Genomic DNA, 18,290 nt, shown 5'->3' on the forward strand with positions numbered 1-18,290 from the left:
TCATCTCGGATCAGAGCGGCTGTTTGCTGAGATAAGAAGGCATTATTGGATACTGCGAGGTCGGGAAGCGGTTAGGTGGTTTCAGCATACCTGTCCGGAATGTCGCCGATGGAGAGGCCAGCCTTCAGTGCCTCTGATGTCTGATCTTCCCGGTGCCCGTCTTCAGCTTTACAAGCCTGCCTTCCATTCATGTGGGATGGATTACTTCGGTCCATTCCTAATCAAGATTGGCAGGCGTACAGAGAAACGCTGGGGTGTTCTCTTCGAGTGTCTCACTACGAGAGCCGTGCACTTAGACTTACTCCCTAGCCTAAGTACTGATTCCTTTCTTATGGCCCTACGGAGGTTCATCGCTAGGAGAGGCACCCCAGCGCAGTTATGTCAGATCAAGGGACCAACTTCCGTGGAGGTGAGCGGGAGTTGCGAGAAGCATATGCCGCCTTAGCTCCTGATTTGCAGTATCATCTTGTACGCCAGAAGATCCAGTTCTGCTTCAATCCCCCAGCAGCCCCTCACTTTGGCGGAGTCTGGGAGAGGGAGGTGAGATCTGTCAGGTCAGCCTTGTACACCGTTTTGGGGTCCCAGTCGGTTCCTGAAGAGGTCCTGATGACAGTTTTGTTGGAAGTCGAGGCTATCCTTAACTCAAAACCCGTGGGTTATGTATCCTCCGACGTGGCCGATGCAGACCCAGTGACCCCCAGTAGTCTCCTCATGGGGTGGCCTGATGGATCTTTGCCCCAGGTCATTTACCCGGAATCAGAGATGTTAAGTCGTCGAAGATGGAGACATTCCCAGATCCTGGCCGATCGATTCTGGTCTCGATTCATCCGTGATTACCTTCCCAGCTTGCAGACCAGGCAGAAATGGCAAGTCTCTCCTCCTGACCTCCAAAAGCATACCTACGTCATGATTGTCGACCTCAGTTGCCTCGAGGTTTATGGCCTGTAGGTAAAGTCATTCAGACCCACGTCAGTCCTGATGGTCATGTCAGATCAGCAGATGTGCAGATCAAAAATCAGATCTATACCGGTCCAGTGGCCCGCTTAGTTGTCCTGCCAACCTTGCCTTCTGATGATCCTGGAGCTTCGAACCCTCCAGGATAGAGTCGCCTTTCCTGAATACAAAGATGCTTCTCATCTTTGGGGGCGGCTGTTATAAAGGCTCCTTTAAGAGAGAGCATTTATTCTGACATCGTATGTCACACTCCAAGCTGGGCAGTCTCGTTAGTTAAGCCGCTGTTGCCAGCTGAAGTTTATATCTGTTGAGTCGATTGCTGAAAGGACATGTATACCTGTTCATTTATGTTATTTGCTGCAGCCGTTACTTTGAGGTGTTGAGGTGTCATTGACCTGCAAGTAAGCCTGTTTGCTTTAATTTTGTGTGTATGAAGATCGGTAATGAGTTATTTATAACTGCGTCATCCAGACATGTATAGACGTGCCAGTAACCGTTGTCTCTGTTAGTCTAGTTTAATAATGCTGCTGTAGGTGTCATTATTTCCTCTTTATCGAGATGTATATTACTGTTTTAGGTTTTGATAATACTTTGCTCACATGATCTTGATATTTTCAAGCTGTTTATGTGAAACGAGCAATCACATTCTAATGTGTCGTGATTACACCCATATATAGAGTGATTCATCACGTCAGATGATCACTTATGGCTTAAAACCGTTAACTTTTGTTTAATTTTTCTTCCTTGAGTTGTATATTACATTGGGAATATTATTAATCAGGATTCAGTATGTTTGAGCTGCCTTTATGTACCCGTGGATGTTTATTATTGTACATGCTTAATTATTGTTAATTATTCATTATATCTTTTTTGTATTTCTTGTGGTCCAGTGCTCCTTCTACTGGCTGGAATTGATAATCTCATATCAATACAACGTTTAAACCAATCACCTGTCTCTTCATCCTTTTTACTGTTGTGCTCTAACCAGCACCCAGGGGGTTCACTCGTCTTATTACAAATACGCACCTGACAGTCAAGAGTCTCTCCAACACAGCTTATAGGGGTTTTACTCCGCTTGCCTCAAGCCATCTAGCTGTTCTAAATTCACTGCAAAACATGGCTTCACCAGGCTTGCTGTATTAATGAAATGGTTGTTCCATTATATAAAAAAAACCCCAGTTGTAACATATACAGACAACAACAAAAAATACAAAAAAAATCCTTGGCTTCACAAAACTTTTTTTTTTTTTTTTTTTTAAATGAGTTTCAAATGATCATTTTTGAGCAATAGCATGTTCAGCGCTCCAAAGCTTTTACAGTGAACAGGAGGATCATTTCTGAATGGAACATACAGCATACATAATGATGTGTCAGAGGAATGTCTTTAAATGTTACTCAAATAAATATTATACCTTCTGTTCTCTTCTTTTTAAAGAATGTGTAGAGCCCTGCTGAGATAGGGTCTATTAAATTAAGTGTTTTGTTTTTTGTTTTAGTTTATTGTTTGACTTCAAATTCATATTTGTTGTTTTATATAAAAAAGGGAAAAAAAAGACTTTACTCTTTGAGTTTGTGTTATTAAGGAAAAAATAAATGTTCATAATCAACCAATGAGGTGTCTAGAAAATAACCCTTAGAGGTGAAGGGGCGGGGAGAAAAAGAGAATGGAGGTGATGCAAACGCGGCATTTTTTTCCCCAAACCAGTTAAGCGCAAGCCACGCCCTCTACACGAAAACCCCACCCTGGAGCCATGACTCACGTCTCCGGCTCGATTTCATTGGTCAATCCAGTTATGCGGTCACCCTGAGAAGAAGTTTAGAAATCAATCAAGGTCATGATGGATGCATCACTGACAAACGGTCACATATTGTTTGCTATACAAAAGAATTAATAATAAGTTTAAAAATAAATAAAATATATATATATATTTTAATCTTTTTGTGTTTGTCAGTTTTTGTTCTGTATAATACGTGAGTGTAGTTTACTCAAGTGTTAAACTACTCTGTGAGCATGTTTTATAGTCTATATGTAGTTTTAAGCACTATTTTTATTCATTTTGTACACCGTTTTGTTTAAATTGTAAATTGTTAGTACATCGTTTTACTTGTGTATCCCTTTTGGGTATTGTATTAAAATTAGTGTGTTTGGGGCATAACGCTGTGTAGCCAATCAGCGCTGTGATATAGTTGACCAATGAAATCGAGCCGGAGATGTGAGTCATGGCTCCGGGGTGGGGTTTTCGCGTAGAGGCCGTGGTTTGCGCTTAACTGGTTTTGGGGAAAAAAAATACGTGATGCGAACAGGGAAGAAAGCTGATATCCGTGTTTTATTGTCTGACATTAAAGACAGAAAGCTTGTTTTTTTTTAGCATCTACGGACTAATGATCATTTTCGTAGTGTTAAACGTTCAATGAAGGTGAACGGAAGGCACGAAGACGGGGTGATGGACTGGGAAGAGAGACCGAGGCTGCTGATCGGGCCTGGTTTGCATCACGAACGGAGGATTCGCGAGGATGAGTTCTTCTTTTCCTCTTCGTGAGTGCTGTTCCGCGAGTGGAAAGAAAATTAAAGAACATTAACATAGATGCCTTAACCATAAGCCTCCAAAATCTCCAATCTGGAAATGCCTTATCAGCTACTGAATCTGTGGAGTTCTACAATAAGACATTGAGCAAGATTCTGGGTCTACATGCACCTATCAAAGTCAGAACAGTTACATTCTCCCGCTCAGCTCCTTGGTTCACAAGTGACCTGCGGAAAATGAAGGCAGCTGGACGTGCCCTTGAGCGGAGGTATACAATGACTGGAATTATTGTTCACAAGTTGGCTTACCGGGACCACCAAAAAGTTTATTTGAAGTTCATCAAAGAGGCACAGTCACAGTACTATTCGAATATTATTCAAAATAGTCCTGGAAACTACAAACAGTTGTTCTCCACTATAAACCACCTGCTTAAACCTCAAAGTGCACCATTCATAGGAGCTACAGAAGAACAATGTAATGATTTTATGACTTTTTTTAGAACCAAAATTGCTAAAATTCGCTCCTCCCTCTCCGGGCCTTCCACCTCAGCTGTTCCTCCTGCTGACCTGCAGGTTGGTATTTCTAGGCTGTTCTGCTCCTTCCCAGAAGTCACTCTTCCTGAGGTTGAGGATATTATTAAGCGGATGAAATCCACATCCTGTGCCCTAGACCCTTTCCCTACAGCACTTGTGAAAGCAAATGTTTCTGTTATCGGTCCTTTCATCACTAGGATAGTAAACCAGTCACTACAGTCTGGTCATGTTCCAGCTGCTTTAAAAATGGCCATAATCAGGCCACAACTTAAGAAACCTTCCCTTGATCCTAAGATCTTTGCTAACTATAGGCCCATATCTAATTTGCCTTTTCTCTCTAAAGTCTTGGAAAAAGTACTTGCTAGACCCCTTCGTGATCATCTTAAACATAACATTTTTTAAAAAGTTTCAGTCTGGATTCCGTTCTGCACATAGCACGGAAACAGCATTAGTGAGAGTTACAAATGACCTGCTGATGACAGCTGATGCTGGATCACCATCACTCCTTGTCCTCTTGGACCTTTCTGCTGCATTTGATACTGTCGATCACGGTATACTTTTAAACCAGCTATATCACTCCATTGGACTTAAAAATGATGTCCTGAAACATCCTTTCATCATCTTAGGAACATAGCTAGACTTCGTCCCACACTCACCCTACGTGATGCTGAGAAACTCGTTCATGCCTTTGTCTCATCCAGACTTGACTACTGCAATGCGCTTCTCATTGGGATTCCTAATAAGAGCATTCAGAAACTCCAGCATGTACAGAATTGTGCAGCTAGGATCCTAATGAGAGTGCGTAAATATGAGCACATCACTCCAATTCTTCAGTCTCTTCATTGGCTTCCCATTTCAGCTCGGATTGAGTATAAAGTTTTACCTCCTTACGCATCAGTGTATCCATGGCGATGCCCCTATGTACCTTAAAGAACTCCTTATTCCCCAGACCTCAGTACGATCTCTCCGCTCCACAAATACTCACCGACTCCTTCCCCCTAGGACTAAGACACGCACATTTGGGGATAGAGCCTTTTGTACAGCTGCCCCTCGCTTATGGAATGCCCTCCCTGATCATTTGAGAGCTCCACAAGCGTCCGATGTCTTTAAAAAGGGACTAAAAACACACCTTTTTAAAAAGTTTTTTAATGTTTAATTTTAACCATTATCTGGTTGCTGTTCTTAATTCAGCTCTTATATTGTTGTTTTTATTACACTTCTTTTGTAGCACTTTGAGATTTTTCCTAAAATGTAAAGTTCATTATAAATAAAATGTATTATTATTATTATTATTATTACACATTCTGCGCTTGCTTTTCCAAATGTTGCGGTTAGAGTTTCATGTAAATTAGGGCGGGTTTAAGCATCATCATTGGTCCACTAGTTCTTGATTGACAGCTCCTCCTCTAGCCAATCAGTCAAAGAGGGGCGTTGACATCACTCCAGTGCGCCTCATTAGCTGCCGATGATCAGTGTTCTGTTCACCAGTGCTGGTGAAAATGGAGAACTGTCAGCTGGGGCAACATCTTTCCATACAGGACACCGTTATATGTGTCTGTCTGCCAGTGCTGTACGCCTGCCTGGCGATCAGTTAACGTTAAATGAGTAAATTGGTAAAATAATTATGAATGACTGTCATGTTTTTGCATTGACTAGGCTAGATTTGACTACTGATCAGTGAAAACTTCTTTTTCAATTATTTTAACATCCTTACACTCCACTTATTTTATTAGTAAACTTGATACAGCTTTATTTTCCTGTCGTCTTTTCTCTAAACTACTGAAATACGAGGTATTCTTTTCCCCTTCCTCCATCCACTTTGCTCGTGATCTTACAAAAACACTTTGGGCTCTTTAACAATACATATGATCTAATTTATCTTGTAACGTCAATATTTTTTTTTTTTGTCCCATCACTGTTTAATTCCGCCTTTTCTCAATATTTACTGATTTCCTGAAACAGGTTGCTTTCTTTTTTTCTTTTTTCTTTTTATCTTGATTACCTCCTTACTGAACTTTATGGAATTTTCTCTAATTTTATATTTTAAAAATTTCCATTTATTACAAAAACTATCTATTGTCTCATCATTTTCAATTTCAGCTATTATTTCTTTTATTCTTGTACAATATTCCTTATTTTTTTAACAACCCTGAGTTCAATTTCCAATAACCTTTATTTTTTTCCCCCTCTATAATTCAAATTTAACTTCACTTCTATTATACAGTGATCAGTTAAAGGGGCTTTAGAAATCGAAAGATGTGAAACAAACTCAGCAAGTGCATCAACAACCAGCCAATAGTCAATCCTAGATTTGCAGGTGTTATTAGGTTTATACCAGGAGTATTGCTTTACTCCAGGGTATACCTTTCTCCATTTATCTACTTATAATTTCTAGTAATAAATTCTGTAATTATGGGGTTAAAGTGATTACTGTCAAATTTAGTGGGCCATCTGTCTTCCCATTCTTCTGGTGTCATATTCCAGTCACCCCCCATTAAAATCAAATCTGTAGGGTACAATGTTTTGAGCTGTGATAGCGTGAATGTGATGTCTTCAAGCATTTGTGTGTTTTGGGCATTAGTTTTATGTCCATACACATTTGTTAAAATAAAAAAAATAATAAGTATCAATTTTTAAAACCACCATTAACCAGTGACCTAGATCATCTGCCCTTTGTGTAATTACGTCACCTGGAAACCTGTTAAAACACCAGCAGACTTATTGGTCCCATGACTAAATAAAATTCGATCACCCCATTGGTTACCCCAGAATTTAGCATCTGCCTCGGAAGAATGAGTTTCTTGTAACAAAAGACAAAGTGGTTTCCGCCCTTTGCAAAATAAAAACTAAGCCATTCTTTTAACCAAATCCTTTAGACCCCTCACATTTAACGAAGCAAGTGAAATTGAACAATTGAACATTTCTGCAGAAAGTAAAACAGGAAAATATATAAACTAAGTGAAAAAAGTTCAAAGCTTTTTTTGCACTGTTTCTCAATAACAGAAATAGTCCCATGAGTTCATAATACACTCCTTTTACATTACCGCGGTAGTAAGCTCGTTTCCCCTCTCGACGGGTTTGCTCAATCTGCGGCCACAGTTGCTTTCTTGCCTCCCTGTCTTCCAGCGGCAACATCTCAGCGAGGCGGATGCCTTTCTCCCTGCACCGGGGAATCCTTACAGCATCGCCACAGCTCCTCCTTGACATGCCTCCACACAAATAAGACAACTGTGTCTCTCCCTGTTGTCATCCTTTCGGCCAATTCTATGTACAACGTCAATTTGCTTCCATGTCGGGGGCGATCTTGTTAAAAAGTTGTATGACGTTCGATCTGATGCTTTTATCCTTTTCTTCCGTCAGACCTTTTATTTTAAGACGCCATCTCATCTTACACCTCTCTTGCTCCCTGATCCTCTCTTTAAGCTCTTTGTTTTCTTTGCACAAACATTTGTTGCACTTTTCCAGGTCCCTGATTTTTTCTTTACAGTCTTTAACCTCGTCTGCATTGTACTGTACAGCTTTGGCTAAGCTAGAGATCATGCAATTGCTCTGTTTAGATTGCTCTCGAAGTTCTTTTCCATGCTTTGAATGGCTTCCAATATAGTTAAATTGGAGATTTCACCTTCCATCAATGCAGGCTTGCTCTTCTTCCCGACAGGAATCTTGCTTGGAATTGTTGGCGCAGATTCTTTCCTTTTATTAACTACGTTAACCTCCATGGCATAATCGTGGTCGGTAGGCTGACCCAGCTCTTTCACCTCAGTATTCATCGCAGCCTGTGTCTGTACATTCTCCCTTTCTTTACATTTCAGTCTTGCTTGTTTGCTAATATTTATATTTCACTTTTTAACTGTTCGGAGTGAGTTTCTAAAAGTGCACAACAGAGATTTTGGGACAATTTTGTTACGGTCGCTAAGGTGAGTTACTGCTCAACACGCCATCTTGCCGGAACACTGTGATCTCTTACTAACTTTCAAGTCTGGTGTTGCCAGTCGTCCTGTCTCAGTAGGGCTACAATTGCCATCTAGCGGTTGGGAATTATAATTGCATTTTTATTTATAAAATGAAAGACAGTCAGTTAATATCATGTATATGAATGTTACATTTAACAGCTTGTGTGATGCATGACATCATATTATCAAATGCAAGTAAACTTTTGAAACATTTAAATTAGCATTATTTTTGGCGTCATAAATAATGCTATATTTAATAATGCAATAAAATAATTTTTAGTATACAATAATGCTAATGTAAATGTTTCAAAAGTTTACTTTTGTAAAAAAAAAAAACACGTAAACGATTTTAAGACTATTTTGGCAATGCTCATCTCTGGTCTGGTATAGGGCTGTACTGCCCTGCAAAGGCAAAAGACCTTAACTTCGATTTTGGTCAAAAATTAGTTATTGATAATTTTGGGTCATTCAAGACATCCTTTATCATGTGTATAAGTATCTTGAATCAATTTAGTTGTTTTTCCGAGAAAATAATGAATTGTCTTAACCGTAACTTCAAAAACCCCAGGAGAAACCAAGGCAGAGCACCTTATATCACCAGTTACCCCTCTTTGACTTTGTTTGGAACGCTCAAATTGAGTTAGGGCGTTCTGCCTTTGTTTAGCCACGTGTCAGTATAAAGTTTATGTCTGGCGTTCTCTTACGTTACGGAGCATAGCAAACTGTGGTACGAGTAGCAGTAGTGGTACTCAGGCTCCCTCTAGTGGTACACAGAGGAAGTTACCGCATTTTGCCTTGGTGTGACTTCTCACTTTTTGCAGACACATGCAAAGGCAGAGTACATTAACTTCGAAATAGGGGTAAAAATCAAGTTTGAGCTCACAATTTTTTAATGTAGATAATTTTCATTGCTAAAACATCTAATTGCCAAATTTCCAGTGTCCAACCTATAATTAATTTGGCTGGACAAATAAAAAACTTTAAAGTCATTTTTCTAATTTTCACACTCTAGCGAGTTATGGTCTTTTGTCTTTGTAGGGCAGTGTAGCTGAGCCGTTAAAATTAGACACAGATTGTCTCGATTTCGCCGGGTGGGCTAAAAGCAGACGACACATAGCCCGTCCAATTCAGAGCTAAATCGTGGCTACATATAGAGCATGTCATGAAATGACACTTACATCTTTGTAGATATTATTGACACTGTGAATATGATGGTATATCAACCATCTTATGCGCTGCCTGACCAAAAACTACAATCAATCAGTTTTGACTATCAGTGGGCTACAAATAGCCGGTCTGACTACGAGCTAAACTGAGGCTACGCATAGAACATGTCAAAGAAATGAAACCAAACACCTTGTAAACGCTGTTGACTTTGCTTACATGATAGAATATCACACATCTCACAAGTTATTTTGCCACAAAAACGACATGTATCCAAATTCAGGGTTATTTGGGCTAGAAGGGGGTTACACATAGCCGGACTATATCAGGTCTATAGTTAACCGAGACGGTGAAATGACAGCTATTGCTTGCTGGGCTCACACTGTATGACGTGACGAACAACTAGTTGCAACAACAACTGCATAGCAACAACCTAGCAACCACCCCAAGCACCTTAGCAACTGCATAGCAACAGTCTAGCAACCACCCCAAGCACCTTAGCAACTGCATAGCAACAGTCTAGCAAGCACCTAAATTACCTTAGCAACTGCATAGCAACTGCATAGCAACAGTCTAGCAACCACCCCAAGCACCTTAGCAACTGCATAGCAACAGTCTAGCAACCACCCCAAGCACCTTAGCAACTGCATAGCAACAGTCTAGCAAGCACCTAAATTACCTTAGCAACTGCATAGCAACAGTCTAGCAACCACCCCAAACACCTTAGCAACTGGATAGCAACACCCTAGCAACCAACCCAAGCACCTTAGCAACTGCATAGCAACAGTTTGTTGACTGAATTTGTCTGTGTGTGTTTTCTAGTGCTGATCATGGAGGAAAATCCAGGATTACAGCAGGACTGAAGAAATGTATGTTTACAAACACACACACACACGTTTGTTTTTGTGAATTGTGAGGACTTTTCATAGACTTCTATAGATTTTATACTGACTAAACGATATTGTCTATCCCCTAACCCAACCCTAACCCTAAACCTAGCCCTCACAGAAAACATGTTTGCATCGTTACACTTTCAGATAAACATCATTTACTATTTTTAATCATTTTTTAACATTGTGGGGACCGCAGGCCAATGTCAAAAATTTCCGGTTTTACTTTCCTTGTGGGGACATTTGGTCCCCGCACACACACACACACACACACACACAGCTGTAGTGATTGTTGTTGTGTTATAAATGTGTGTGTTCTTGTGTTCAGATGCCTGTTTTCTCACACTGGATCCAAACACAGCAAACAATTATCTCATCCTGTCTGAGGAGAACAGAACAGTGACGTGGGTGAGAGAGAAACAGTCGTATCCTGATCATCCAGACAGATTTGATGAATATAATCCTCAGGTGTTGTGTAGAGAGAGTGTGTGTGGACGCTGTTACTGGGAGATTGAGTGCAGTGGAGGTGAAGTGTGTATATCAGTGTCATATAAGAGCATCAGCAGGAAGGAATGGGGTGATGAGTGTGAGTTTGGACATAATGATCAGTCCTGGAGTTTATTCTGCACTTACTCCAGATACTCATTCAGACACAATAACATAGAGACTGATCTCCCTGTGAAGCCCATCATCAGGAGAATAGGAGTGAATGATGATGGTGATGATGATGATTATAATATCTATAGAATAGGAGTGTATGTGGATGAGAGTGCAGGAACTCTGTCCTTCTACAGCGTCTCTGACACAATGAGTCTCATCCACACAGTCCAGACCACATTCACTCAGACGCTCTATCCTGGGTTTACTGTTGGTTATAAATCATCAGTGAAACTGTGTTGATGAATGAGAATAGACTAATGAGAGATAATGCTTTGAGCTGATAATGAATCAGTAACAGTGAGATGTTATAGAGTCTCTTCATCACATAATTATGAACATGAATCAGAATAAATGTGTGTAATAAATCCTCATATAGACAGTAAGATCAGTGTGTAAGTATATTTGTGTTTTATTGTCGTGTCTCATCAATCATTTGTTTTATTATGATCAAAATCATCTTTCAGTCGAATACAAACATGATTCATGAACATGTCATTCATTTCTTTCTATTGTTTTTGCACATAAATAATAAAACACAGTCACAAATCAACCTGAAATCAGATTTTAATCGATGTTTGTATCATGAATATAATCAATTCCTCACAAGACTGAAATGAGTTTCTGACATTATAAAATATGACAATAATCACAGCATTTACTATAATACAATATTTTGTAAATACAGTAAAGTTGTATTATGGGATCTCCTTAAATAAAAAAAAGCTGTCAGAATATATTTTAAAATATTTTCAGAGTTGTAAAGTTGATGTGTTTTTTGTTTTTTTGGGGGGGAATAGAAACGTCTCGGTTACAACTGTAACCCTCATTCCCTGAAGGAAGGAACGGAGACGTTACATCAATACTGACGTATTTGGGGCCCTACTTGGGGGCCCAATCACCTCCGAGCTATAAGAAGAAAAGGCCAATGAAATTGGCGAGTGGAATTTGCATGCCAAGCCACTCCCCCGTACATACAGGTATATAAGATGGCGGCATGCAACCACTCACTCAGGTTTTATGCTGAGGAGCCGAGACATCCCGGCATTCAGCGCAGTTCAGGATTGTGGCAGGAAGGACGTAACGTCTCCGTTCCCTCCTTCAGGGAATGAGGGTTACAGTTGTAACCGAGACATTCCCCTTCAGTCGTTCTCTACAACGTTATGTCAATACTGACGTATTTGGGGTCCCTATGGTAAACGCCACAATCCTGAACCGTTACGTAGTTGAGGAGCAAATGCTGACAGGCGAGCGTGTCAGGACAAATGAAGCTCAACACGTAACCTGCCCAATGCCTTGTAAGCCAGATAATGGCCCACCAGGGGTGCCAGGTATCTGAAGCAACCGTTGGGGGGCGGAGCACAGTGATGAATTTTAACACCATGTGGAGACTAGGACAATACAATATCCCTTTTCTTTTAAAAGGATATTAGGGGGAACACGGTGAATAGAAGTGGAGAAATGCAAAGACATTATGCCACAACCTTCAGGGGGCGAAGGAGACCCCCTGTCGGAGCACAGTCCCGGAAAACTCCACTCTAATCCAGACTGCGGGGCAATGGAGGGCCTAGAGTTCGCAGAGGGGAACAACTGGGAGAAGCGCGCGGGTCCGTAAGGAATGGCGCAGCAAGCTGACACTGAGCTGTCCTCCCAAAATTACCTGAGTTACCCGCCACACACGCGAGGACACAGCTCAGTGCAAGAGGAATCTTGTGCAGTGAAGGGTGTCGCCCAGCCCGCAGCTCCAGATGATTGCTAGAGAAGTGCTGTGCACCATGCCTGGGAGGAGTACCCTTCATAGAGAGGACTCGACTCCAAGGAGGCACAGGTCACCTCGGAACTAAGAAGCCAAGGTGAGGCCCAACTTCCACCCAATGGCCAACTTCTGCTTGAGGACAGCCTTCCCTGTTTTCCTGCTGACCCGTAAGCAAACAGGAGCTGCTTGGAGCAACTAATGCTCCGGTGCAGTCCAATAGCGTGAATAGCATGAAGGACATAGCAATGCTAAGGCCGGGTCTGCCTCCTACGGCGGCAGCGCTAGCAGGTCCACCACCTGAACCCGAGGGTGAGAGGTGGGGAACCCCGGGCACATTACCAGACGACCTAAGGGGGCCACGGAGAGACCCGAAGAAGGGATAAGCTGCAACTGTAGAGGGACTTGTCCCCCTGCACCCTTTAAGAACCTGTCGGTCAGGTGATGCCTCCCTAGGGAGAACCACCCACAGCATATTTTCCCTTTTCGATATGCCGAGATGGCCACAATGAGCCCTACAGTGGAGGGAACATCCTTTGCTCCAACTGCAAGAAGGGAGGCACAACACTGATCAAGCATCTTGGGTTAACTCGGCGAATAGCCCATACAACAGAAAGACCTCACCTCAAAGCATATGCATGCCTCATATAGGGGGCACTAATTTGAGTGATAATGTCTACCACAGCCCAAGAGGGCCAGTGAGGTCCCATCTGGAAACCAAAGGTATAAGTCCACAGATAGAGACGCTGGTGCCCGATTGTGCCCGTTCTGAGAAGGTTCTTCTTCAGGGGAAACTTCCCAGGAGGGGGCTGTCACAGGGAAAATGGTGTCAGCAGTGCAGGATCGGGTGGGTCAAGAGACGCACCAGAGAACCTGCTCCTCATCCCCCCCAATCTAGACGAGGGTTGTGCCGGGAAGCTCACTCCTGTTTGTAGACCCCGGGTTCAGCTGTGTGCTAGCGCGTGCCTGCCGAGCCCTTGGTCAGGAACAGGCCAGCAGTAGGAGGACTCAGGAAACTAACAGGTTTATCTGACTTTCGCTGAATCGACTCCAGATGAACCAGAACCCAGGGTTGGAGTCGCCGTTCTCGGAAAGAGTTGCTCACTTTTTGCAACTTAACTCCCCCGAAAAATGAACAGCATGCAGCAATATTAGCCGCAAGACTCCAGAGGAGGAGATGGCGGGCGAGTTGCAATATGCGACGGGAGCATAGACCACCACAGGGGCAGGTGTATACTACCGTGGTAAAGCGTCCAGTGGACTAGCACGTGCTTGTCTCGCAGCATCGGACAGAACCGGCGGAGAGAAAGCTCTGCTAGCAACTCGAAGCGACTAGTGTCGCAGCAGTCGAGGTCCTTCCCAGGAGCCCGAGACTGCCTGCCCGTTGCAGATGGCACTAGCTTGTGACGGAGATATCCGAGACAGCCACCTTGAGGCTTGACCCCTGGTCTAAGAGCACACCTGCTCGTAGAAACACAGGGTCCTACCAGTGGTTGAGAAGGTGTCAACACTCTGAGGGGTTTTCAACCCAGAGTGTGTCATAGTGCCATGACCACCTCACGGTCCAGTCGAAAAGTCTGTGCTGCAGCGTTCTCGCATGGAACAGCTGAGTGAACAAAGTGGCTACGGCTGCCATGTGCATCAGACCTCTGAACACTTAGAGGGATCGCTGTCCTGTGACTGTTAATCAAGCAGTCCAGCACTAACTTTCTTAGCTGACATGTCACGACTGGTAACCGTACTCCATGCCGAGGAAAGAGGGAGCTCAGAGCTGTTCTTTTTTGAGCTCACCCCTCTCTCGGTTGGCCTGAAGTCCCTGTGGCTGAAGGAAGACTCATACTGATTTGTCTGACCCCTAAAGCAGGCCAGAAATGAACTGCATCAGGGCAATCATCGCATAACAGTATGCGTCCTTCAGGTCGAAGCTGTAACCCAGTCCTGATGCTGAGGGACAGAGACATGCGCTTCTGTATCAACCAACCCAATGGTAGCACGGCTTTAAGGAACCAGGACATGGCGAAGCCCACTGCTTCCCAAGAGCTGCATCCGACGCCGGAACCGATCGTCAGACCTCGAATGCCCAGGGGAAGGCGGAGAGCCTCCTGCCCGGCGATCGGGCTGCCCGGGGGAACATGGCCGTCAACTTAGCCTCGGACCCTGACCGAGCAACCACCAGCACGGGGAGCTGCTCAGCAGAGTCTCCGGCTTCAGAAGATGATAGCCCCCACCACTGATGCGGTGATAGACATTTTAACTTCCTCATGAGCACTAAACAAGACGCAGGACTCGCACTAGGACGAACCGGCATCAACATTCAGAATCTCGACGGCAATACGCTGAGAGTAGCCAGATCTCCGCGGGGCTGACCGATGGAGTAATCAGACTATAAACCTCAGGTCTCCAATGCCTCTAGCCAATGCTGCCTCGGGGGGTCTAACAACCCGCGAAGCCGGAACGGGTAGAATGCAAAGGCGGCTCACATGATAATGTAAGCCGTGACCAAGCGTAGTAATGGGCATGCCCACACCGCGTGAGCATAGCCCATTCACAACCGCCATCTCAATGCATTTGTTTACATCCCAGACCTATGAGACAGTGATTGTGACCGTCATGAGGAATAAGGAAACTACCGCTCCCTAAAAGCACACGATCGGAACGCGTCTTAAAAAAAGACACTCTCAACGATCGTGTTTGCTGTAGGAAATTGCTCTTTTAGGCTGGTTGCCCAGGGGAGGACCGCAGCACTTTTAGCATTGTTAGCATGGTTAGTGCAACAGGGCGATCTCTCCAGCTGGAAATGCAAGGAAGGATGTTCCACACAGCCGAGAAAAACAATCGGCTCCGAAGCAGAAATCTGAGTGAGTGGTTGCATGCCGCCATCTTATATACCCGTATGTACGGGGGAGTGGCTTGGCATGCAAATTCCACTCGCCAATTTCATTGGCCTTTTCTTCTTATAGCTCGGAGGGGATTGGGCCCCCAAGTAGGGCCCCAAATACGTCAGTATTGACGTAACGTTGTAGAGAACGACTGAAGGGGAACTATAAATATGAAGTTTATTATAAATACCATTATATTTCCAATCTTTTTATTGGCATTTTTTTCAGGAAAACTTCATGTATTTTGATCACAGTATATGTACAAAAATCATATTTTTTATTTATTATTTTTATTATTTGTATATTGAATTGATTTAAACAAGTATTGCCTTAGATATAATGCAAATATTACTTCAGATGACATATTTGTATCAACACTTTGTATTAATTTAAATTATTTTAATTTTTAAATTAATAAATAAATAATAGCAATCAAAATATGAATTTAAATCTATGTAAATTATAAAAAAGATGATTATGATTATATTAATTAAATAAACAGTATGTATACATGCATAAAATAATGTATTTAATAATAATAATAATAATAATAATAATAATAATAACAACATTTATAAATAATAATTTTATACCAAGCAAAAAAAAAATAAATAAATAAAAAAGCACTGCATAAAAAACATGAATATACCAATAATCTTGTTGCACTAAAAAAGAAAAAAAGTCAGTATTTTATAATAAAATAAAATTATTATTTTGTAATAAAAAACATACAAATAAATAAAATATACAAAATACAAATAAAAAATACAAAAAATATATATTATGATTGCAATAATCATAACAACATAAATATCAATAACATAATATATTCATTATATTTTTTATTTAAAATACAAAAACATTATTGCAATATTTATTCAACAAAAAGGCAATACAATTCTCCTATTTTTATTCAGTAAAAGCCAAAATATGAATTAATAAAATTATAAGATGACAATAAAATGTTGTAATTGCAATAATAATATTGTAATATAAATATATTGTAATAATCTTGTAAAATTGAGTAGAACTGAGTAAAAACTCAATAATCATTAATAATAATAATAATAATAATAATAATAATTATTATTATTATTATTATTATTATTATAATTATAGTAATATGAATAAAATACTTAATGTTTTACTTTACAGCAATTGTTTTTTTAAATGGATTTGTTACCATTTTATTAAAAATAATGCAAAGCTCTTATTGTTGTTATTATTATTATTATTATTATTATTATTGATTAATTGCAACTTATAATATTAAGGAAAATGTTATTAGTATTTCAGATTTTATTGTTATTATTATTATTATTATTATTATTATTATTATTATTATTATTATTATTAACATTATTAAACACTGCCTTTATATTTTACAGTACTGCTGGATTATTGCAATTGTAATATATTTCTTTGCTCATTTGTTATAATTAAAATAAAAATAATATTAAATATTATAGATTTTATTATTGATATTATTATTATTATTATTATTATTATTATTGAATACTGAAATTTTATTTTACAGTGCAATATGATTACAGCAATAGTAAGAGTATTTATTTGTGTAATTGGTATTTTTACAATAAAGTAAAAAAAATAATATTTTGTTTATTAAATTGCAATAAAAAAGTAGTAATAATATATTAAAAATAACCAACATATTTAATATTTAGTGTTTTCATATTGTAGCATTTTAATTGTATTATTCCAATTCCAATTAATAATAATAATAATAATAATAATAATAATATTAATAATAATAATTGATGTAAATATTACAACATAATTTGTTTTAACTTTTAATTATAAAATAAAATTCATATTTTATGACTTTTTATTGACGATATATTAAACATTGTAATAATATTATTGCAATAATATTGAGTTTTTATTTATTATTTATTATATTTATCTATTTAATTGTTGGTTGTCATTTCAATAAAATATAGTTCATATTTTATATTATTCATATTTTGTTATTATTACTATTATTGAATATTATTGATAACATGTCTTATATTTGTTATAATTTAAATTATAATAATTGCCAACATATGAATTTTATTTTATTATTAAATACTGTTGCAGTTATCATACTGCTCTGTAAAATAAAATGTTTATAATTAATAATAATAACAACAAACAACAACAACAACAATTAGTTTTTTCTGTTGTTTTATAATAAACATAAAGAAATGTTATGATTGCAGTAATCCTATCACACTGTAAAAGTTGAGAATTTAATAATAACCCAAATAATATTATTATTATTAAAATTAAAACAGTTACTATTACAATAATCCTGTTGCACTGTAAAATAAATTATGTATTATGATTATTTTATTTACATTACAATATGACCTTTATTTACAGTACAAATGATTATTTTAATTGAGTTTAAATGTTATAATTTACAAATAAAGTAAAATTATATTTTGTTATTGGTGTTATTATTATTATTATTATTAACAACATATTATTTTTAATGTATTTTAAATATACCAATAAACAAATTAATAAAAACTATTTCAGTATTTTACAACAACAACAATAATGTATTATTATTATTATTATTATTTAAATATCAAAAAATCCATTAAAATGGTAGAACTGCTGTAAAATAAAAAGTCAGAATTTTAATTCTAGTATTATTATATTATTATTATTATTATTATTATTATTATTATTATTATTATAATTATTATTATGCAAAATCATATTTAGGGTATTGTTGTTAATAAAATAAAATGAAGAATAAATAAAAAAATATTGAATTAATATTGCAATAATACTATTGTAATAATAACAGTTAATTTAAATAATACATTTATAATCAGTGTTGGGGAAAGTTACTTTTAAAAGTAATGCATTACAATTTTGTGTTACTCCCTGAAAAAGTAACTAATTACGTTACTAAGTTACTTTTTATGGAAAATAATGTGTTACGTTACTTTTGTGTTACTTTTTAAA

The sequence above is a fragment of the Labeo rohita genome, unplaced genomic scaffold (genome assembly GCF_022985175.1).
Source record: "Labeo rohita strain BAU-BD-2019 unplaced genomic scaffold, IGBB_LRoh.1.0 scaffold_263, whole genome shotgun sequence".
NCBI classification, from domain to species: domain Eukaryota; kingdom Metazoa; phylum Chordata; class Actinopteri; order Cypriniformes; family Cyprinidae; genus Labeo; species Labeo rohita.